Genomic DNA, 23,116 nt, shown 5'->3' with positions numbered 1-23,116 from the left:
ATCTTTGGTAAAGGTCATTATTCATGCATGCGACTAAACAAGACTCAGGGGTGTAATAATAGAAGCAACTTTATTTTGTTCTCTCACTGTCCTAAGTGGGGAAATTCCTTCTACTCCTGCATAAAAACTCAGGCAAGCCCCATGACTTTTCTCATCCATTGTAGTTAATAAAAGTCTTATATCACATTAGCTTGCAAACACAGTATTAATTCAGTAATAAAATATTCGGCCCAGTATATGAATCAACATTTTAATCTTTACTCAAAGGTACAACTTCTATCCTTTTTGATCTAGGACTTCCTGCAGTAGTGCTGCCCCCTTCCATGAAGTGAGGCATGGTCCTTCTTGTCTCTTTTCCTGTCTGGAGTATATCCCTTTCCTCAGGTTTGCTAATTATTATTCCTACCCTGCACAGGGTGGAAGGCAGGGAACTGAGGAGTCAGGGAAGAGCCGTAAGGGATACAAGAACATTCTTACATGACTGGTACTGTTGTAAGGTGGCTTTATCCCAGGCTTGGTAGATGGGTAAAGCCCATTGTTTCTCTTAGAGGTCCTGGGTTCTTTAAAGATTCTCCTGCTCAGCCTCTGCAGCTACAACTCTCTGGATGTGTATATTGCCTCTCCTTTGGGTGGCCACTCCCAGTGTCCTGTAGCCAAATATTCCTCTTTCTCTGGGGCCCACTCAAGCTGGTAGGCTACCTCCTTAGGGGGATCCCTTCAATTTTCTTTTATTTTTTTGAGACAGAGTCTGGTCCTGTCGCCCAGGCTAGTGTGCAGTGGTGCGATCTCGGCTCACTGCAAACTCTGCCTTCTAGGTTTAAGTAATTCTCCTGCCTCAGCCTCCTGAGTAGATGATTATAGGCACCCACCACCATGCCCTGCTAATTTTTGTATTTTTAGTAGAGACAGGGTTTCGCCATGTTGGCTAGGCTGGTCTTGAACTCCTGACCTTAGGTGATCCTTCCACCTTGGACTTCAAAGTGCTGGGATTTTAATTTCCTCCTCCTCCTTCTCCTTCTTCTTCTTCTTTTCTTTAGGAAAATGCCTATTCTTTTTTTTTTTTTTTGAGACAGGGTCTCACTCTGTCACCCAGGCTGGAGTGTGGTGGCACGATCATGACTCACTGCAGCTTCAACCTCCTCGGCTCAAGTGATCTCCTTACCTCAGCCTCTTGAGTAGCTGGGACTACAGTCCTGTGCCACCACGCCCAGCTAATTTTTTGTAGAGACAAAGTTTCGTCATGTTGCCCAGGCTGGTCTCGAACTCTGGGCTCAAGTGATCTGCCCACCTCAGCCTCCTAAAGTGTTGGGATTATAGGCATGAGCCACTGCGCCTGGCTTAACTCCCATTTTAGAGCAGCAACACTTACCTTCCCTGCCACCATCCTCTACTCTGCTGTCAAGGTTGCTGTGCCTTTTTCAGGCCTGAATCCAGCCACAGGCTACTCTGCCTTTCAGATTTTGGCCCACGCATCAAGCTCTCCATATTGTCTTCTCAATGCTCCTACTACGAGCTTGAGGTAAGGAAGAAGCCACCTCTGTACCCCACTGCCTATCCAAAGAAATCTTCCTGTCAAACCCTTTGAATCTACAATTTCTCCACCCTTTCATACCAGTGACCAGGTTGAAGGGTCTTGCATGAGGGGGTTCAAGAATCACATACTTGGTCTCGTATGTCTCCTCTTAAAATGTGCATCTTAAGGACCAGGCGCAGTGGTTCACGCCTGTAATCCCAGCACTTTGGGAGGCCAAGGCAGGCAGATCACTTGAGATCAGGAACTTGAGACCAGCCTGACCAACATGGTGAAACCCTATCTCTAGTAATAATACAAAAATTTGCCAGGTGTAATGGTGTGCACCTGTAATTCCAGCTACTCAGGAGGCTGAGGCAGGAGAATCGCTTGAACCTGGGAGGCGGAGGTTGCAGTGAGCTGAGATCACGCCACTGCACTCCAGCCTGGGCAACAGAGCGAGACTCTGTATCAAAGAAAAAAAAAGCGCATCCTGACCAGCCTGGGCAACATGGCAATTCCTTGTCTCTGCAAAAATACAAAAATTAGCCAGGCATTGTGCATGTAGTCCCAGCTACTGGGGAGACTGGGGTAGGAGGATCACCTGAGCCCCAGAGCTTGAGACTGCAGTGAGTTGTGATGGTGCCACTGCACTCCAGCCTGGGTGACAGAGTAAGACCTACTCCAAAAAATAAAAATAATTAAAATATGCATCTTGTGCACCTGTCTCACAACTTACTCTGGTTGCTGCTATCAGTTTGTTTTAGGACCTCACTCAAAAATTTCAATTTTTAACTTTCAATTGTAGTCAAAAACGGTTAAATGCTGCCTTTGTAGATATGCCTATTTTTTTTTTTTTTTTTTTGCTTTCTGGATTTGATATCACAGAGGTTTCTATGATCAATATTTCCTTGGCTATATGCTCATGTACATATACTCACATATATACACACAAATATTTATATACATGAAGATAGATGGTTATGCCTATTTTCTTATCAAAGACATTTTTGATAAATTTTAGTTTTTTCAAAATTCTGCCCAGCAGAATAACAAATCCCCTAGAAAAGTGCAAGACTAATCCAAAAGACCAACTCTAGAAAAAATAAAAGTAACCAGAAAACCTACCCCTTAAACTTGGTATCTGCATAGTTTGTTAAAATGAAAGGGAGATTTGTTATGGTTGAACTTATTATTGAAAAGATGGTGGACAAGATTACAGATCAGACTTGGCATCTAGGCTTGACATTTCCTTAGGAATGCCTTTAGTTAATCCTGACACATATTTTTATTCAATTAACTACAAACAGTGAACGACATCATTACAGCACCAAAGCTGTATCTGTCCATTTCTTAGTTTGTTGTCTAGAGATCAATATCAAATTTTGCATTCCCAGGAAAGAAAACATCACTATTCACCTAGAATTTAAATTCAACAAATAAATTTAATTCAACAAATATTGAATAGCTAACTATATGCAAGGCACTAATTCAGTGTATTAAAAATAGTAAAAATAAGCAACATTTTTGAGCACCTATTATGTGCCAACTATATGTCCTTCACATGTGTTATTTCTTTTTCAACACAGCTTTATGGATATATACTTCACATATCATACAATTCACCCATTTAAAGCATACAGTTGAATGGGTCTTTGTATGTTCACAGAGTTGTGCAACCGTTGCCACTATCAATTTTAGAACATTTTCATCACATAAAAAAAAAATTCTGGGGCTGGGCGCAGTGGCTCATGCCTGTAATCCCAGCACTTTGGGAGGCTTAGGGAGGCGGATCACCTGAGGTTGGGAGTTCGAGACCAGCGTGACCAACATGGAGAAACCCCATCTCTACTAAAAATACAAAATTACCCGGGTGTGGTGGCGCATGCCTGTAATCCCAGCTACTTGGGAGGCTGAGGCAGGAGAATCACTTGAACCCAGGAGGCAGAGGTTGCGGTGAGCGGAGATCGCACCATTGCACTCCAGCCTGGGCAACAAGAGCAAAACTCTGTCTAAAAAAAAAAAAGAAGAAGAAAAGAAAAAGAAAGGCCAGGCATAGTGGCTCATGCCTGTAATCCCAGCACTTTGGGAGGCTGAGGTGGGCAGATCACCTGAGGTCAGGAGTTCAAGACCAGCCTGGACAACATGGTGAAACCTCATCTCTACAGAAATACAAAAATTCGTAGGGCATGATGGCGGATAGTATGTAATCCCAGCTACTCAGGAAGCTGAAGCAGAAGAATCGCTTGAACCTGGGGTCGGAGGTTGCAGTGAGCTGAGATCGTACCACTGCACTCCACCGTGGGCGACAGAGCGAGACTCCCTCTCAAAATAAAAGGAAACTCCATAACCACTGGTAGTCATTTCCCATTTCTCCTCCCCTCCCCTATGTCTATTCCACTTCTCGGCCCCAGGCAATCACTTATCTACCTTCTGTCTCTGTATATTTGTATATTCTGAACATATTTTATATTCCTCTACATGTGTTCTTTTCTTACACAACCCAATGAGGTAAGTACCATTGCAATCTCCACTATACAGAAGTGGAAACTGAGTCACGAAGAGGTTAAGTACCCTGACCAAAGTTATATGGCTAGTAAGTAGCTCAGCCAGGCTTTATTTATTTATTTATTTGAGACAGAGACTCACTCCATCACCCAGCCGGAGTGCAGTGGTGCAATCTTGGCTCGCTGCATCCTCTGCCTCCTGGGTTCAAGCTATTCTCATGCCTCAGCCTGCCAAGTAGCTGGGACTACAGGCATTCACCACCATGCCCGGCTAATTTTTCGTATTTTTGGTAGAGATGGGGTTTCATCATGTTGGCCAGTTTGGTCTCGAACTCCTGCCTTCAAGTGATCCACCCACCCTGGCCTCCCAAAGTGCTGGGATTATAGGGGTGAGCCACTGCACCCGGCCTCAGCCAAGGTTTAAACCCAGAATTTAAATTCTAGGTGAATAGTTATGTTTTCTTTCCTGGGAATGCAAAATTTGATATTGATCTCCAGACAATGAATTAAGAAATAGATACAGCTTTGGCGATGTAAGGATGTCATTCACTATGTGCAGAATTCATGCATTTAATCCACTATGAAGGAGACAAAGGTCCTTAGAATCCAACATGATCATGATGTATAAGATACATGCAGAACTACTGATAGTAGATACCGCTCTATGCAGGAGACACAGCATCACACAGTTCAGGGGTGGAAGAGCACCTGGAAAGTATGAGCAATCAAGGATTTTTTTCTGTAGTAGTTAGCTTCTCAGTTGGCACTTAGACAATGTGGCAGAAATTGCGAGCTGGGGTAATATGTGTTCCAGGTTAGGGAACAAAGGCCTAGAGGTAGGAATGAACAGGTTGTTTCTCAGATCCAGTGTGGCTTGAATGTAACATTCTCAGTCAGTGTATCACTTCCCATTTCGTGACATTAGCTACCGTTTATTTGTCTTTTAATGTCAAGCTCTTGACAGATATTATTTCTAAACTTTAAGACAACCCTACAGGGTAGATATCATTAGCCTTGATATAGACAAGAAGATTGAGGTTCTTGAGGGGTCATAGGGCAAGTAAGTGATAGAGCCAAGATTTGAATAAGTGTCTTTCTGATGTCACATTCCTGCCCTTTCTACTTTATTGTGCTGTCTTACTTAAGGGAGATGGAAAGTTAGGTTGGTGCCATACTGAGAAAAGCCTTGATGGCTGAGGCGAAAAGTTTTTACTTACCTTGGCAGGTAGAGACATGGTAGAGACAAAACTCAAGCTGAACTGTGGAAATACTACTATAATCATTTGGGCAGTAGAAATGACAGTCTAAATTAGGAGGGCAGTGGTGCAATCAGACAAAAGGGAAGTACATATAAGAAATATGCATCAGTGGTATTTAGAGACTTAATAACTGACTGGGTGGGAGCAAGGCGTACAGAGGAGTATATAATATTTCTGAAACTTTGGTTCTCTTAGTTCTCAGAAGAGTGTTCTGTGACGGCCATGAACAGAAATACAGGGGAAAAGAGGAGGAGCTGGCTTTGTGAGACTGAGGGAGGAAAAATGATAAGCTTAATTTAGGAGCTGAAGGTGCTGGTGACTTCCATATCTATGTGAAGATGGGTAACAGGTAATTGGAGATTTAGTCCAGGGCCAAGATCCAGTTATCCAAAGAGTGGTGAGAGTCAAGGCCATAGTAATCAACAAGAATATAAAGAAAAATCCAATCTTAGTGTCTACTAAAAAGTAGGAGAAACAAGGGAGCCATATTGAACACCTATTACCGGCCTAACACTGCAGAGACGTCCGGGAAGGGCTACAAACCTTTTCACAGTAAGCCTCCAATCTTGTTCCAGAGATTAATTACTCTCATGAAACTATATGCAACTAGTACAAAACTTGATAGACTCAAGGGCCAATCTGTAGGGTAAACACAAGAGTAACGGGATATTAGAAAAGAAAGACATTGATGTGCTTGGGGAATTTAGGAGGCGAGGAGAAGACAGACCAACACAACGTATAAGAAGTAGAAATTGTGCATAGGCTGATACCAGGGTAACCCTGCTCTGAGCACAGTGACAGAACTTTGGTGTTTTCTCTTTTGCCAAGGGGATAGCATGGGGCTGAAAAAGTATAAACAGGCTTTGGGGTAAAGGAGATCCCAAATCTTATAGCTCTCTTTTATTGATGGTATAAAATTGGGCAAATTACTTAGCTTTTTCAGTACTTGTTTCTTTTTCTTTCTTTCTTTCTATTTTTTTTTGGGAGGGAGTCCCACTCTGTTGCCCAGGCTGGAGTGCAGTGGTGCAATCTCGGCTTACTGCAACCTCCGCCCCCCAGGTTCAAGCAATTCTCCTGCCTCGGCCTCCCAATTAGCTGGGATTACAGGCACCCGCCACCACGCCCAGCTAATTTTTGTATTTTTAGTAGAGACAGGGTTTCACCATCTTGGCCAGGCTGGTCGTGTACTCCTGACCTCGTGATCCACCCGCCTCGGCCCCTCAAAGTGCTGAGATTACAGGCGTGAGCCACCGTGACCGGCCAGTACGTGTTTCTTCGTTTTAAAAAAGTGAGTATATTTAATAAGGTGGTTGTTTACATTCAGTAAAATAACGCATGAAAAGCATCTAACACAGGGCTTTAAGCAGCAAGACTGGGCAAAACCTAAATAACATTTTCCTTATGTTGTCTTTTTTTGCTACCGCTTGCACCATACGATTACCCACATTTCCTGTCCCCCCCAGTGCAGCTTCCTGGAGACATTTCACACGTATGCAGGACTTCTGTACGTCCTACTCAGGCACAGCTGTAGGCCCTACAAAGAGGGACCATTTACTGCCTCCTGCTGTCATTGATATTCGACAAACATTTATTGAGCACCTACAATGTCCTAGTTACTGTGCTAGGCCATTTTGGGGCATAGAGAGATAAAACAGATCTCAAAGTCTTCAAGACACTTAAAGATGAGAAACAGTCTCTGGGTAAATAACTATCGGAGTTCAGAAGGTGGACAGAAGTGGTGGGCGGCGAGTCTGTGTGCAGTGAGCACCTAGTGGAAGGTGGCATTATTTGCAGAAGAGAGGTCCTTTAAGCCAAGTCTTGACAGATGATTTCACCACGCGGAGATTGGGAAACGAGGACAAAGATATGAGAAGATACGTTGGTCACAGAGAGCCTCTCAAAGCACTGTTATAGCAAAGCCAGTGCTTAATGGGAGGAAACTACGTTTTACTTGCGTGGAGTCTTAAGTCATTAGAGTGCATGCTAAACACAACTGTAACCCTCGCGAATAAAACGGCCACAGTGACAGCAGTGGGTAACGGCAGAGCTGCAACTACTCTGACAGGGGTGACGACTTATTTGGACGACAATTGGTGAAACATTGTAAACTCTCAGAAGCTGCCGTTTCCAGACTTTGAGTTCATTCTTGTCAAATCCCCAGCTTGTTTTCTCAGCCCGGGGTGAAATGCGCCGCCAAAAGGCCCAATGAGCGTCAAAGCGAAAGGGCAGGGGTGGTCTCTTCTGCGGATATACCTTGGCTCCTCCCGAGTCCTACGAGTTTAAACGTCGCCACACCAAACATGGCTTCCTCGCGGTTCCGCTCCTTGTTTTATTTCGCTCCCACCTTTCGGCCACACTCAACATGGCCCTAACCGAAGGTTGGCATGTCTGTGACACTGTCTCGGGACAGTTCTCGCGAGGTTTGCCTGGGCCCGACTGCTCCCGCCCTGCCTCGCGCCGCCGCCACAGCCACTGCCGCTGGCGCCGCTCCTCCTCCGTGTCAGTTGTTGGGCTGTAATGGCGACTGGGCCGCCCCTGCCGAAGTGACTCCCGGGCCGGGGAGCGGGGCCAGACCTGCGCCAGAGAGAACTGCAGAGAGCCGCAGCTCGGGGGGTGGCTTGCCCTGGGGGAGGGGAGGCAGCCTTTCCGCCTCGTCTTCCTTCCCAGCGGACCGGCGGATCCCCGGAGCCGGTGCGAGGCGGGCACCCGGTGCGTCCCCGGAGCGGGGAGGCCAGGCCGGGCAGCCCTGGGGCCGGTCGGGGCGGCGTCACTGCACCCTCCGCCAGGCCCCGCGGGATGCACCGTGGGAGCCGAGGGCGGAGGCGACACTCTCAGGTGAGCTCCGGTAGGACCTGGCTGGGACCGCGGAGTCTCGCTCAGCCTCAACTGTCTCTGTCCGCGGTCCCGGGTCCCCGGTGGCGGCGAGAGAGGCGGGGCCGGGCGCGGAGAGTCTTGGCCCTGCTTGGCGTCCCCCTCGGGGAACCTCCTTGGGTTCTGAGGCTTTTCGGGGACCTAGGTTTCGGGTCCCACCAGTGCCTGCTGAAGACGGAGTTTCCTTCCTTACCTGCCAGTGTCCTCCCGCCTCCTCCGCCCCTCTTGTAGCCTGCAGAGGTAAGATACCTCTAGCCATTGCTCCCCGGAGAAGTGTCCCTTCTTCATTTGGCGATCAGGCATATTTGGGGAGATTCCGGGGACTGGCTCCAGTGGCAGGGATGATCAGTTTCTGTTCCTTTTCAGTGGGGATCACATTCTCAAGTATAGGAAAAACTTTGATCTACTCTAGTCTAGCGACTGCTGAAGGTCGTCTACCGGTTTATTCACAGATAATTTGGGGAAAGATTTAAAAAGCTTTATGTTTTGGAAGTTGTCAGTATTTTCCTCTGCCTTTTAAATGCAGCTCAACATGCTAGGTAATATTTAGCTAATGTCACAAGATATGAATTGGAATTTGCCTGGATTTTAAATTTTCAGATAGAAAGTTGCACATAGGCATAGATTTTAATGTTTTAATGCAGTAGCAAATCCTTCATATGGGAAAAAACAGGTTGTCAGAAATAGTGATCAATATCCATATACTCCACCTGATTGTTTTGTTTTGATGGTGATCCTTGTTTTGAATTTGGGGAAGTCGTTATTGTTGCTATGTTAACGATACCTCCTGCCCTGTGTTTGAAGAGTTTTAAAAGAAACACTGTCTTCGTCAGAGCTAGTAACAACCTGAAAAGTTCTGTAGAAACAATGATAAAATACTAAAAGTTGCCCTCCGTTCTGAAAATTTCTTAGTTTAAAATATTTTTAAACAAGGAAATGCACTGCTAATAACATGGAATTGTGACTTTGAGGGATTGTTAGACCCATGCTGGAAGTTGCTTCAAAGCCATGGGCATATAATAATTAGTTTCGGTGTGCTAAATTGACAAATTTTAATGTAGTGAAATAAATCTGAATCATTTGAACTGTCAGTGCATTAAATTTAAGATACTGTAATCTGAAAATAAACTTCAAGCTAGAATACATTGTGTGGATAAATACATGTGTATCTCTGTATCTCTTCATCCTCAGTAGCAGAATTTTGTGTATGTAGAGATGGCAAGTTATATATGTAAAAAATTTCATACGTATGTGAACATATTTCTTTGATTTTCTGAGATAAATTGGTGTGTGTGTCATGTAAGAGCGTTAATACTTAAACAACCAACCTTCTGTGGGGCAATCAATTTATGAATTATAAAGTTTTTGGATTTTTTTCCTTCTGCTTCTGATTGTCAGTCTTTTGCCCATTTTATAACACTTCTACCATAATATGAGCAGAAGAAAGGAGGTGAAGTCCTGCTATAATCAATTTTATTTGTTAAATTGCTATAATTTATAGTGGGAGCAAAAAAGAAGTCTAAAATAACTGACATCAGTTTTTGGTGTGCTTCTATATACATTAGTTTATTTAGTTTTCACAGTGATCTTGTGAAGTAGGTATGGCAGATATCCTTATTTTGCAGTCTTGGAAACTGACACACAAGGAAGATCATTTATGTGACTGCCTCTCATTTCTGCAGATAATCTGGAATTAGTTTTATTTTAAACTAAATATTAATATAGGTACTCTGGCATTTGGTGTTATTTTAAAATATTAAAAATTTATCTTATTTTTGTTCCTTTTTACATGCCACTTGCCCCTTATACTGATGATCATCAATTCTTTAAAAACATTAGTATTTTTATAACGTTTTGTTAATTACTGACAAGTCATGAATTATAATGGATCACTTTACTTCTTTATGTGTATACTTTTTGCTTGAACAAGAAAAGTGTAGTTCATTTATTGTCTTTCACTTTGTTTGGATACTCAGTTCTGTCATCTTTATTCTTTCAGTCATTTATACTCTTAGTTATGTAAAATAAACATTGAAGCCACATGATCAGTAACATAACTGAAAAGTAATAATATCTTGATGATTTTATTGTTGAGACAACTGATGATTTAAAAAGTTAATTCTCTGTATAATTGTGGTTATTTTTGCAACGTGAGGCAAATTTTAGTGTTATAGTTTAAAAAAACATCAGATTGCATAGCATTTTTTTCTGTATTGATTTGTTGTTGTTGTTCATTGTTATCATAAGTGTGATTTTACATTTACTTGTGGTTATTTTGGGTTATTCTTTGCCTTTCTCATCTGGTCTGTAAGTTCCATGATGGCAGAGATCCTTTAATCACTATTATGCACCCAGTGCCTAGCATATGGTAATATAGTCAATAAATACTAGTTGAAGAAATTGACTAAAGAACGGTCCCAGAATAATATTTTAAATGCAAAACAAAACAGAAGACTAGTTCTTAGTTCCTAAGCACACCTCAACTCTTGGGAATATATTCCAGAGATATGCTCACATTTGCGGGGTAGCAAGGGAATGACAGCCTGGGATTAAACAGCCACTGGGAATAAGCCACAGTGGAAACTTTATTTACTATTTTAATGATTTGCCTAGGTGCTCTGGCAATAGTTATGGTAATTTAAAGAAAATATAAACTTTAAGACCCTAACCTGTTATACTAGTACTATAATTATAGCCTTGTAATAACTTTAAGTCACTTCTTAATCTCAGCATTGGGAGTTTAAATTCTTCAAGGCCAGCTAGTCCAATTCCTATATTTTATACATAAGAAAACAGAGGGTTGTATAGGGGCAATATCTCATGCATAGCTGATTTCATAACTGGGAGAAGAATCCATTGCACAGCTGCTAAGTCTACATTTGTTTAATATGTCAGATAATTATAAAATCAGAACATAATTGTGATCAACCTGGCAGTCTATTCAGTATTAATTAAAAACTCAAAGTGGGCCTTTTTTTTCATGAATCCAAAGTGTTAACTTAAAAATGAATCTGAACCCTTTCCTTTGTAATTGGGACTATAAATTGATACCATTAGAGCAACCTTCTGGAAGGAAATTTGGCATTTCCTATCAAAATTATAAGTATATATATTGTTTGATAGAATCATTTCCTGCTTAAAAGTTTATCTTACATAAATTTTAACAGCATAGGAATTCTATAAGAATGTTTATATTAGCATTATTTCAAGATGTCAATAACATTTATAAATAATTTTAAAATGTCCTAAATGTCTATTGGTGGGCTACTAGTTAAAAGTCTAGTATATTTATGCTGTGAATTACTATGCAGTTGTTAACGGGTTTCAGGGTATCTATATTTACTTCATGAGCAGCAGCTGAGCATATCCTTCAGCTCCTGGGACCATGCAGTGGACCTTCTGGGTTCAAAACCTAACTGCACTACTTTCTAGCTGTGACTCTTGGCCAATTACTTAAAGTCAACTATAAATTGGATATACTAGTAGTTCTCATGTTACAGGGGTACCACGAGAATTAAATGAGTTAACACTTATGCCCTAAGTAAGCATTAATAAGCACCACATAAGTGTTTGCTGTTACTATTATGTATTGACTTGGAAGAATGTTCATGATATAAAATTAAGTGAAAAAATAAGTTGCACTATACTGTAGAATATGATTTATTTAAAAAACACGTAGACAAATGTAGTTTTGTTTTCATTTTGCATGTGAATAGAAAAAGATCTATAAGGATAGACATTAAACCATTAAACATGTTATTCCTGAGGGAGTGGATGACTTTTCTTTTTTACTTTAGACATTTTTGTATGGTTTTATTGTAAGAATCACTTTTATGATTTTTGAAACTTTTTTCTAAAAAAATTGAATTAAATTTTTTCTTCTATTAAATGGTGATATAAATGTATTTTTGAATGTGATTTTTAGAGATCTACACATTTCATCAACAGAGTATCTCATAATTAGATCCTGTGTCAAAACATTTGTTGATGGAAGGGCCAGGACTTAGTGGCTCACGCCTGTAATCCCAGCTCTTAGAGAGGCTGAGGCAAGTGGGTCACTGGAGGTCAGGAGTTCGAGACCGGCCTGGCCAACATGGCGAAACCCGTCTCTACTAAAAATATGAAAACTAGCAAGGCGTGGTGGCAGGCCTGTAATCCCAGCTACTGGGGAGGCCAAGGCAGGAGAATTGCTTGAACCAGGGAGGTGGAGGTTGCAGTGAGCCAAGATTGTGCCACTGCACTCCAGCCTGGGCAACAGAGCAAGACTCCATCTCAAAACAAACAAAACTTTTGTTGGCTGGGTGCGGTGTCTCATGCCTATAATCCCAGCACTTTGGGAGGCTGAGGCGGGCAGATCACCTGAGATTAGGAGCTTGAGACCAGCCTGGCCAACATAAGGAAACCCCATCTCTACTAAAAATAAAAAACTAGCTGGGCATGGTGGCAGGCTCATGTAATCCCAGCTACTGGGGAGGCTGAGGCAGAATTGCTTGAACCTGAGAGGCGGAGGTTGCAGTGAGCCAAGATTGCACCACTGCACTCCAGCCTGGGTGACAGAGTAAGACTCCGTCTCAAAACAGACAGACAAACAAAAAAACTTTTGTTGGCGGAAGGTTGAAATTTAGGAAAATCCCTAATAAATATATTTGTTTTTCTCCTAGCTTTGTAGCCTTAAGTCTTATTTCTTACTTTACAAAGTAAACCCGTAGGCTAGATCAGTGTTTCTTTAATCCAGTATTCCTAAACTATGCACTGAAGTAAGTCCTCACTTAATGTTGTCCATAAGTACTTGGAAACTGCAACTTCTAAGACCCCAAACACCTCTAATATTAAACATTGAAATAAATGGGACCTATACATACATTTAAGAAATACTAAGAAAAGTCAAGATAATTACCCACTTAGTTCAGGATGGCAGGTGGCTGGAGCCTGTCCTGGCAAGTAGGGCACAAGATAGGCTGCCATTCCATTGCAGGTAGCATTTACACACACACACACACACACACACACACACACACACACACATTCACTCAGACTGGGACTGTTTAGACATGCCAATTCATATCAGTTCACCTAATGCGTGCACCTCTCTGATGTGGGAGGAAACTGGAGTATACGGAGAAAAGCCACACAGACACAGGGAGAACGTGCAGACTCTACATAGATGGTAGCCCTGGTGGGGAATCAAAATTTTTTTCTCATCAAAATTATAAAGAAATGATATTGAATGAAACTGTGTTATGGAGGACGTGCTGTACTGTGGAGTACCATAGTAACTCACCTGGACACTATGCATTATTTGGGAAATTTTAACGGAAACAGCAATATTGGATAGCTGTGGGATATTTGACATCTATAGGACACTGCTCAAACTACCAGTTTGAGATACCACACAAGAGATTGTGTTCCATTTTTTTTGATGACACTGTGTCTTCCAAACGCTAGGTTTTGGGAGTTTGCTGCGATAAAAAGCGAGTACTATGCAAAAATCAATTTGGAACAGTAAAAGAAGGTGGTGGTGTCCAAAATGATTTCAAGATTTGAGAACTTGTGTAATATCTAGTAGGTACACACATCCTATTAAGTAGTTGTGGTAATTTAGTAATAAAAATATTTATTTCAATTTATACATATTTATTTTTCGAACTGCTACTGAGTTGGTAGGCTATAAATACTTTTTAGGTTGTGGACTTAACTACTTAGTAAATGGAACTGTTAGGTATTTTTATGGCTTAGGGGTTCCATGAAAAAAAAAATAACTGGCATACTGAGGGGTCTGTGAACTGAGAAAGTTTAGGAACCTCTTGAACTTTTGACCAGGACACCTATATATATTTTCCATGTTCTGTGCTCCCAAAGGTTGATTTTTTACATTTATCTTTATTTTTTATTTTTTTAAATAAAAAGAATAGACGTGTGTTATATGTGTATGTGTATATATATAAAACGAAACAAAAGTTTCACTTTTTAAAGTTTTACTTTAAAAAGCCCTCATGGCCAGGCGCGGTGGATCATGCCTGTAATGCCAGCACTTTGGAAGGCCGAGGTAGGCGGATCACTTGAGGTCAGGGGTTCAAGACCAACCTGGCCAACGTGGAGAAACACCATCTCTACTAAAAATACAAAAAAATTAGCTCGGCGTGGTGGCGTGCGCCTGTAATCCCAGTTAGTAGGCTAAGGCAAGAGAATCACTTGACCTGGGAGGCGGAGGTTGCAGTGAGCCGAGATCGCGCCACTGCACACCAGCCTGGGCGACAGACAGACTCTGTCTCAAAAATAAAATAAAGCGCTCACTACTTTCAATACACCTGATATTTGCAAATCAATCCTAATTAGTTTCGTTAAAAAAAATACTAGCTCCAATCCACCATATTGTTTTCTTTTGTTTTAATCTACTAATGGGTCATGACTACACACTTGATAACATGAAGCTGGTTGACTCCTAATGTCCAGCTTTAATACGGTTTGTTTCTCTGATTAGTTATAAATGAAGATAGACTACGCTTTAGCTTTTATTTTAGATTTGCATTGTGGGGGATACATTTGCAGGTTCGTTCCATGGGTATATTGCGTCATGCTGAGGTTTGGGCTTCTATTGAACCTATCACTGAAATAGTGAACATAGTACCCAGTAGGTAGTTTTTCAACCTTTACCCCTTACCTGTCACTTCCCACCTTTTTTTTTGAGATGGAGTCTCACTCTGTCACCCAGGCTGGAGTGCAGTGGCTTAGTCTAGGCTCATTGCAACTTCCGCCTCCCAGGTTTAAGCGATTCTCCTGCCTCAGCCTCCTGAGTAGCTTGGACTACAGGTACGAGCCACCATGCCCGGCTAATTTTTTGTATTTTTAGGAGAGATGGGGTTTCATCATGTTGGCCAGGCTGGTCTCGAACTTGTGAGCTCAAGTGATCTGCCCACCTTGGCCTCCCAAGTTACTGGTATTACAGGCGTGAGCCACCACGCCCGGCCCTTTCCCACTTTTGGAATCCGCAGTATCTTGTTTTCATCTTTATGTCTATATTTACCCATTGTTTAGACCCCACTTGCAAGTGAGAAGGTGTGATATTTGATTTTCTGTTTCTGCATTATTAATTTGCTTAGGATAATGACCTCCAGCTGCAACCATGTTGCTCCAAAGGACATGATTTCATTCATTTTTATGGCTACATAGTATTCCACAGTGTATACGTACCACATTTTCTTTATCTAATCTACTGGGTTTTTTTTGTTGTTGTTGTTTTTGTTTTGTTTTGTTTTTGAGACAGAGTCTTGCTCTGTTGCTCACGCTGGAGTGCAGTGACGTGATCTTGGCTCACTGCAACTTCCGCCTCCTGGGTTCAAGCGATTCTCCTGCCTCAGCCTCCTGAGTAGCTGGGATTACAGGCATGCGCCACCATGCCTGGCTGATTTTTGTATTTTTAGTAGAGATAGAGTTTCACTATGTTGGTCAGGCTGGTCTCAAACTCCTGACCTCATGATCTGCCCACCTTGGCCTCCTGAAGTGCTGGGATTACAGGCATGAGCCACTGCTCCGGGCCTATCTGATCTACTGTTGATAGGTACTTAGTTTGATTCCGTGACTTTGCTGTTGTGAATAGTGCTATGATAAACATACTAGTGCAGTGTCTTTTTGATAGAATGATTTCTTTTCCTTTGGATAGATACCTAGTAGTGGGAATGCTGGGTCTAATGATAGTTCTAAGTTCTTTGAGAAATCCCCCTACTCTTTTCCACAGGGGTTGAACTAATTTACATTCCCATCAGCAGTGTATAATATTCCCTTTTCTCTGCATCCTTGTCATCTGTTATTTTTTAACTCTTTAATAATAGGCATTCTGACTGGTGTGAGATGGTATCAGCGTGGTTTTAATTTGTATTTTCTTGATGATTAGTGATTCTGAGCATTTTTTTCAGATGTTTGTTGGCCACTTGTATGTCTGCTTTTGAGAAGTATCCGTTTATGTCCATTGCTCACTTTTTAATGGAGTTATTTGTTTTTTTTTTCTTGTTCATTTGTTTAAGATTCCTTGTAGATTCTGGATCTTAGTCCTTTGTCAGATGTACAGTTTGCAAATATTTTTTTCCCATTCTTTAGGTTACCTCTTTACTTTGTTGATTCTTTTGCTATGTAGAAGCTTTTTGGTTTAATTAAATCTTGTTTATCAATTTTTGTTTTGTTGCGTTTGCCTTTGAGGTTTTAGTCATAAATTCTTTGCCTAGGCCAATGGGCAGAAGAGTTTTTCCTAGGTTTTTTGAAATAGGATCTTTATAGTTTGAGGTTTTATGTTTAAGTCTTTAATACACCTTGAGTTAATTTTTGTATGTGGTGTAAGGTAGGGGGTCCAGTTTCATTCTTCTGCATATGCTAGCCAGTTTTTTTTGTTTTTGTTTTTTTGGGGTTTTTTTTTTAGCACTGTTTATTGAATAGGTGTCCTTTCCCCATTTTTGCTTTTGTCAGCTTTGTTCAAGATTAACTGGTTATAGGTGTATGGCTTTATTTCTGGGTTCTCTATTCTGTTACATTGATATAGATGTCTGTTTTTGTATTGGTAACATACTGTTTTGGTTAATATAGCCTTGTAGTATAGTTTGAAGTTGGGTAATGTGATGCCTCTGGCTGTGTTCTTTTTGCTTGGCTATTCAGGCTCTTTTTTGGTTCCATATGAATTTTAGAATTTGTTTTTCTAATTTGTGAAAAATGATATTGCTAATTTGATGGGAATAGAATTTTTGGATTGTTTTGGGCAGTATGGTCATTTAAATTTTGATTCTTCCAACCCATGAGCATGGAATGTTGTTTCCATTTGTGTCATCTGTTATTTCTTTCATCAGTGTTTTGTAGTTCCCCTTATAGAAATCTTTCACCTCCCTGGTTAAATTTATTCCTGGATATTTTATTTTTCATATGGCTATTATAGATGGGATTGCATTTTTGATTTGGTTCTCAGCTTGAACATTATTGGCGTATAGAAATGCCACTGACTGTTGTAGGTTGATTTTGCATCCTGAAACTTTACTGAAGTCTTTTTCTTAGGTCTAAGAGTTTTTTGAAGGACTCTTTAGGGTTGAACAGAGATAATTTGAGTTTCCCTTTTCCTATATGGATGCCTTTTTTTTTTTATTTTAATTTTCTGCCTGATTCCTATAGGTAGGATGGAAAGTATTATGTTGAATAGGAGTTGTAAGAGTGGACATCCTTATCTTGTTTCAGTTCATAGAGGGGATGCTTCTAACTTTTGTCCATTCAGTGTGATCTTGATTTTTTGGAATAGTTTCAGTAAGATTGATACCAGCTCTTCTTTGTCTGGTATAATTTGGCTGTGAATGCATCTGATCCAGGCCTTTTTTTGGTTTGTAGATTTGTTTTTATAACTGATTCAATTTTGCAAATTGTTACTGATCTGTTCAGGATTTCAGTTTCTTCCTGGTTCGATCTTGGGAGGTTGTGTGTTTCCAAGAATTTATCCATTTCCTCTGGTTTTTCTAGTTTGTGCACATAAAGATGTTCATAGTAGTCTCTGAGGCTCTTTTGTATTTTTGTGGTATGAGTTCTGTCACCTTTGTCATTTCTGATTATGCTTCTTAGGATCTTCTCACTTTTTTTATTTTTAATTTACCGAAAGGTTTATCTATCTTGCTTATCCCTTCAAAAAACTAACTTTATTCTGTTGGTCCTTTGTATGTTTTTTTTTTGGTGTTTGTTTGTTTGTTTTGATCTCAATTAATTTAGTTCTGCTCTGATCTTAGTTACTTCTTTTTTTTCTGCTAGCTTTGGGTTTAGTTTGTTCTTGTTTTTTTGGTTCCTTTAAGTTCAAGTTTAAGTTGTCAATTTGATATCTTACTGTCTTTTTGACGTAGGCATTTAGTGCTATAAACTTTCCCCTTAACATTGCTTTTGCTGTATCCCAGAGGTTTTGGTATGTTTGTTTCTCTATTTTCATTTGTTTCAAAGAATTTTTTTATTTCTGCCTTAATTTGTTGTTTAACCAAAAGTTAGTTAGGAGCAAGTTGTTTAGTTTCCATGTATTTGTGGTTTTGAGAGTTCCTTTTGGTATTGATTTCTAATTTTATTCTACTGTAGTCTGATAATATGCTTGACATGATTTCATTTTTTAAGAATGTATTGAGACTTGCTTTATGACTGAGCTTGTGGTCCATCTTAGAGAATGTTCCGTGTGCAGATGAGAGTGTATATTCTGTGATTTTTGGGTACAGTATTCTGTAGAAGTCTGTTAGGCTGTTTGGTCAAGTGTCTAAGTCCAGAGTTTCTTTGTTAGTTTTCGACTTTGACGTTCTGTTTCTAATGTATATAGGCACATACATTTACAAATGGAAATCTCCTTTATAGATGTAAATTTCTTTTACAGAAGGATTTCAGAATAGCCAGCTAAATGCCAGAAAGGTGTATTTTAATTGAACAAGTGATCTTTTTTCTTTTTTTTTTTCGAGATAGTCTTACTCTCGTTGCCCAGGCTGGAGTGCAGTGGTGCAATCTCGGCTTACTGCAACCTCCGACTCCTGGGTTCAAGCGATACTCCTGTCTCAGCCTCTTGAATAGCTGGGATTACAGGTGCCCGCCACCACACCTGGCTAATTTTTTTTTGTACTTTTAGTAGAGACGGGGTTTCACCGTGTTGGCCAGGCTGGTCTTGAACTCCTGACCTCAGGTGATCTACTCTCCTCAGCCTCCCAAAGTGCTGAGATTACAGGCATGAGCCACCGTGCTCGGCCTACAGGTGATCTTTTTAACTTAGCTACTATTTCTTAGCTGAAATTACTAAGTTGAGGATGGAGCCCATTAAGGAATGGGGCAAAGAAAGCCTTTTCTGTACCTGGACTCAGCAAAAATAGATCTGAAAAAGGAGGAAGCTTACTTTACCTGGCAACCTACCTTTTATAAACACTATCTAGGATAACTTTCCTTTCACCTTCAGGGAAGAGTCGTAACAGAGCCGAAAGATTAGCAGATTTAATTTTTCTTATCAATTAGTTGCTTAAGCTTTTTATTTGCCTTCTATAGTCTTTTTTTAAAAAGCAATAAAAATATTGAAATCCTTTTAGAAGCTTCTGCACACAAACAGGCATCCCTAGATGAGACTGATTTGGGAGCCGTCATTTTCAAATGTACTTCTTAAAGTGCAGTGTTCATTTGAAATGTACTGTTGTGATTTTAAATTACCTTTAGTAAGATTTCATCATTTTTGTAAGCATTTGCTGCTTCTGAGGCCTAATAATAATGCATGTATAAGCTGGAAGGTGTAGTACTCAGGTCTTCAGAAATTAAGGATCCCATTTTTACCTTGAATAGTGGCTTTGGCCCTCGGATCCCTTTGATCAACTTAGCCAATGATTTTTCCCTCCCTAAGCATGCAAGAAAAATAAAGGGGGCTAGAACACAAAAATCTATGCAAATTTCTGAAAGCTGAAATTGGTACCCCCTTCAGTATTATCATTTATACTAATTTCTGTCTAAACCAGCCAGACATATGAGGCCTCTAACTAGATCCAAGATAGTTAGATACAGTTGGATCCTGGACCCAGTCCAATTTCTGTTGTAACTTCCAAACCTAGTTTGGATCAGAAATTTGCTCAAACTCAGATAGCTCAAATGCACACCCATGGAGCTTCAGAATCTGAGAGAGAACTTACCCACAATCTCCAGTTGCTTCGAGAGAGCAGTGGACAAAATGAGTCCAGTGGGTACCTTGCTTTGTCACTTGGTGTTCCTAGGAGTTGCTAGAAGCTTTAGTTTGGATCCCACTTCTGACACCATCTATGAAAATTAAAAACCTTAGACAAATTAAATTTAACAGAATTTGATTGAGCAAAGAAGAGTTCATAAATCAGCCAGCTTCCAAACCAGAATAGGTTCAGAGAGGATCCTTAGACTACACTTTATACAGTAGATCATCTCTGAAAATGTGTACAGTTGCTACATTTTTGTATGATAAGTTATTAAATGTTATAGAGCAATAATGATGTAAAGAAGACCTTTGTACAACTAGAAGGATATTTTTCCAAAGAGAAAATCTGATTTATCTTTGATTAGTTTGGGTTTTGGTGATTTTTTTAAAAAGCCATTTGTAGTTCTTGTTGTTGCTAGTGGGCTTGTAGAAGTTGTTTTTGGAATTGTGGCACCCTCCTTTTTAAAAACTATATTTAAAAATCAGTGGTGAGTAATAGTAATAGCACTGGCTATAACTTAATAGGTTTCATTTCTTTTCTTTTCTTTTTTTTTTTTTTTTTTTTTGAGACTGAGTCTCACTCTGTCACCCGGGGGGAGTACAGTAGCATGATCTCGGCTTACTGCAACCTCCGCCTTCCGGGTTCAAGCAATTCTCCTGTCTCAGCCTCCCAAGTAGCTGGGATTACAGACATACACCACCACGTCCAGCCAATTTTTGTATTTTTAATAGAGATGGGTTTTCACCATGTTGGCCAGGCTGGTCTCAAACTCCTGACCCCAGGTGATCGCCCACCTTGGCATCCCAAAGTGCTGGTATTACAGGTGTAAGCCTGTAAGCCACTGGGCCCAGCTGGCTTCATTTCATTCATTATTTCATGTCTAAATTTTAAAAGTGAAAATATTTTGTGAAAGAATTTATTTTTAATTTTGAGATTATTTTAAAATATAAAATATGTATGCACACATATACTTATTTTTTTACATGTTACCATGTAAGATATTTTCTGCTTAGGAATGTCTAACCTTTTCATGTTATATGAAATACCTGGCTTCATATGTGTATTTGTACCTGTTTGCATTTAAGAATTGGATTCTGAGACTTATCAATGGTACTGTCATTTGGCAAACAGGTCTGGAGCACTCAGTGTGGCTATATACTGTGCATGAACTAGGGATATAAAGAGGAATAAGACCAGGTGCCGTGGCTCACGCCTGTAATCCCAGCACTCTGGGAGGCCAAGGTGGGTGCATCACCTGAGGTCAGCAGATCGAGACCAGCCTGGCCAACATGGCGAAACCCCATCTCTACTAAAAATACAAAAATTAGCTGGGCATGATGGTGCGTGCCTGTAATCCCAGCTACTAGGGAGGCTGAGGCAAGAGAATTGCTTGATCCTGGGAGGTAGAGGTTGCAGTGAGCCGAGATTGCGAGATTGCACCACTGCACTCCAGCCTGGATGACAAGAGCAAGACTGTCTCCAAAAAAAAAAAAAAAGAAAAAAAAGAGGAATAAAATATCTCTGCAGTTTTTTTTGGTTTTTTTTTTTTTTTTTTTTTTTTGAGATGGAGTCTCGCTCTGTCGCCCAGGTTGGAGTGCAGTGGCGCAATCTCCGCTCACTGCAAGCTCCACCTCCCGGGTTCACGCCATTCTCCTGCCTCAGCCTCCCGAGTAGCTGGGACTACAGGCGCCCACCACCACGCCCGGCTAATTTTTTGTGTTTTTAGTAGAGACGGGGTTTCACTGTGTTAGCCAGGATGGTCTCCATCTCCTGACTTCGTGATCCACCTGCCTCGGCCTCCCAAAGTGCTGGGATTACAGGCGTGAGCCACTGTGCCCAGCCATCTCTGCAGTTTTATGTAAGAGACAGATATGTAAATGATGGTACAGAGGGGTAAAGAGAATTGATAACATTCTGTGGATGGATTCATAAAGAGGAAGCAAGTATACTGCATTAAGGAGTCATTAAAGGCTTCCAATGAAAGAAAAATTGTTTCCATTTCCTTAAACAGCCTCTCAGTTGACTAAGTTGTTGAATGTGGAAGGAGACTTTTGAAAATTATCTTGCTTTCCGCGCTACCCAGAGAGGGGTGCATACAGTGTTGTTCTGGATTCCCATTATAACTTAAAGGGAAACTTTTACAATATCCAGAGGCCTTGAAGTCCTTAAGTTCCTTGCAGGAGGAACTCACTTAGATGGCACCAGCCTTGACTTCCAAATGGAACAGTACATCTATAAAAGGAAAAGTAATGACATCTGCGTCATAAATCTGAAGAGGACCTGAAAGAAGCTTCTGCTGGCAGCTCGTGCCATTGTTACCTTTGAAAACCCTGCTGATGTCAGTGTCATATTCTCCAGAAATACTGGCCAGAAGGCTGTGTTGAAGTTTGCTGCTGCCACTGGAGCCACTCCAATTGCTGACCGCTTTACTCCTGGAACCTTCACTAACCAGATCCAGGCAGTCTTCCGGGAGTCATGGCTTGTGATGGTTTGACCGCCAGCCTCTCACTGAAGCATCTTAGTTTAACCTACCTACCATTGCTCTGTGTAACACAGATTCTCCTTTGGGCTGTGTGGACATTGCCATCCTGTGCAACAATAAGGGAGCTCACTCAGTGGGTTTGATATGGTGGGTGCTGGCCCGGGAAGTTCTGTGTGTGTGTGCCACCATTTTCTGTGAACACCCGTGGGAAGTCATGCCTGATCTCTGCTTCTACAGAGATCCTGAAGAGACTGAAAAAGCAGAGCAGGCTGCTGCTGAAAAGGCTGTGACCAAGGAAGAATTTTAGGGTGAATAGACTGTGTCAGCTCCGGAGTTTAACACTACTCAGCCTGAGGTTGCAGACTGGTCTGAGGGCGTGCAGGTGCCCTCTGTGCCTATTCAGCAGTTTCCTACTAAAGACTGGAGTGCTCGGAAGACTGGTCTACAGTTCCCACTGCTCAGGCCACTGAATGGGTAGGAATAACCACTGAATGGTCTTAAGCTGTTCTTGCATGGACTCTTAAGCAACATGGAAACAGGGTTGATGGAAAATAAGCAGCAGTTTCTAAAAAAGACAAAAAGAGATTATTTCTTTTTTCCTTGAAGTTTTCCTCAAAAAGTGATCAGTGTATCTGCTTTAAAAAAAAAGAATTCAGAAACAGAAGCTGGGTGTGGTGGTGTGTGCTGTAATCCCAGCTACTTGGGAGGCTGAAGTGGGAGAGTTGCTTGAGCCCAGGAATTCAACAAGACTAGCCTGGGCAACAATGAGACCCCATCTTCTAAAAAATAAAAAAAACATATAC

At 41.0% G+C, this 23,116-nt stretch overlaps 1 protein-coding gene and 1 pseudogene across 5 annotated transcripts in view; both read left to right on the top strand.

The window, feature by feature from the left end:
* The first annotated feature begins 7,746 nt into the window (after positions 1–7,746).
* Positions 7,747–23,116, top strand: part of CEP350 (centrosomal protein 350) — a 175,956-nt gene continuing 160,586 nt past the window's right edge. For 3 of the 5 annotated variants that reach the window (XM_030823923.1, XM_030823921.1, XM_030823920.1), the window contains exon 1: positions 7,748–8,111. The gene's annotated coding sequence lies outside the window, so the exon portion shown is untranslated. Of the gene's footprint in view, positions 8,112–23,116 lie in introns of all 5 variants that reach the window. The other 2 variants (XM_030823922.1, XM_030823925.1) reach the window with 2 other exon arrangements.
* LOC115837559 lies at positions 22,027–22,989 on the top strand (annotated as a pseudogene).

This window comes from Nomascus leucogenys, chromosome 12 (assembly GCF_006542625.1).
Source record: "Nomascus leucogenys isolate Asia chromosome 12, Asia_NLE_v1, whole genome shotgun sequence".
NCBI lineage: Eukaryota > Metazoa > Chordata > Mammalia > Primates > Hylobatidae > Nomascus > Nomascus leucogenys.
Note: the sequence above shows the minus strand (reverse complement) of the source record. Positions and strands in the feature narration are given on the sequence as shown.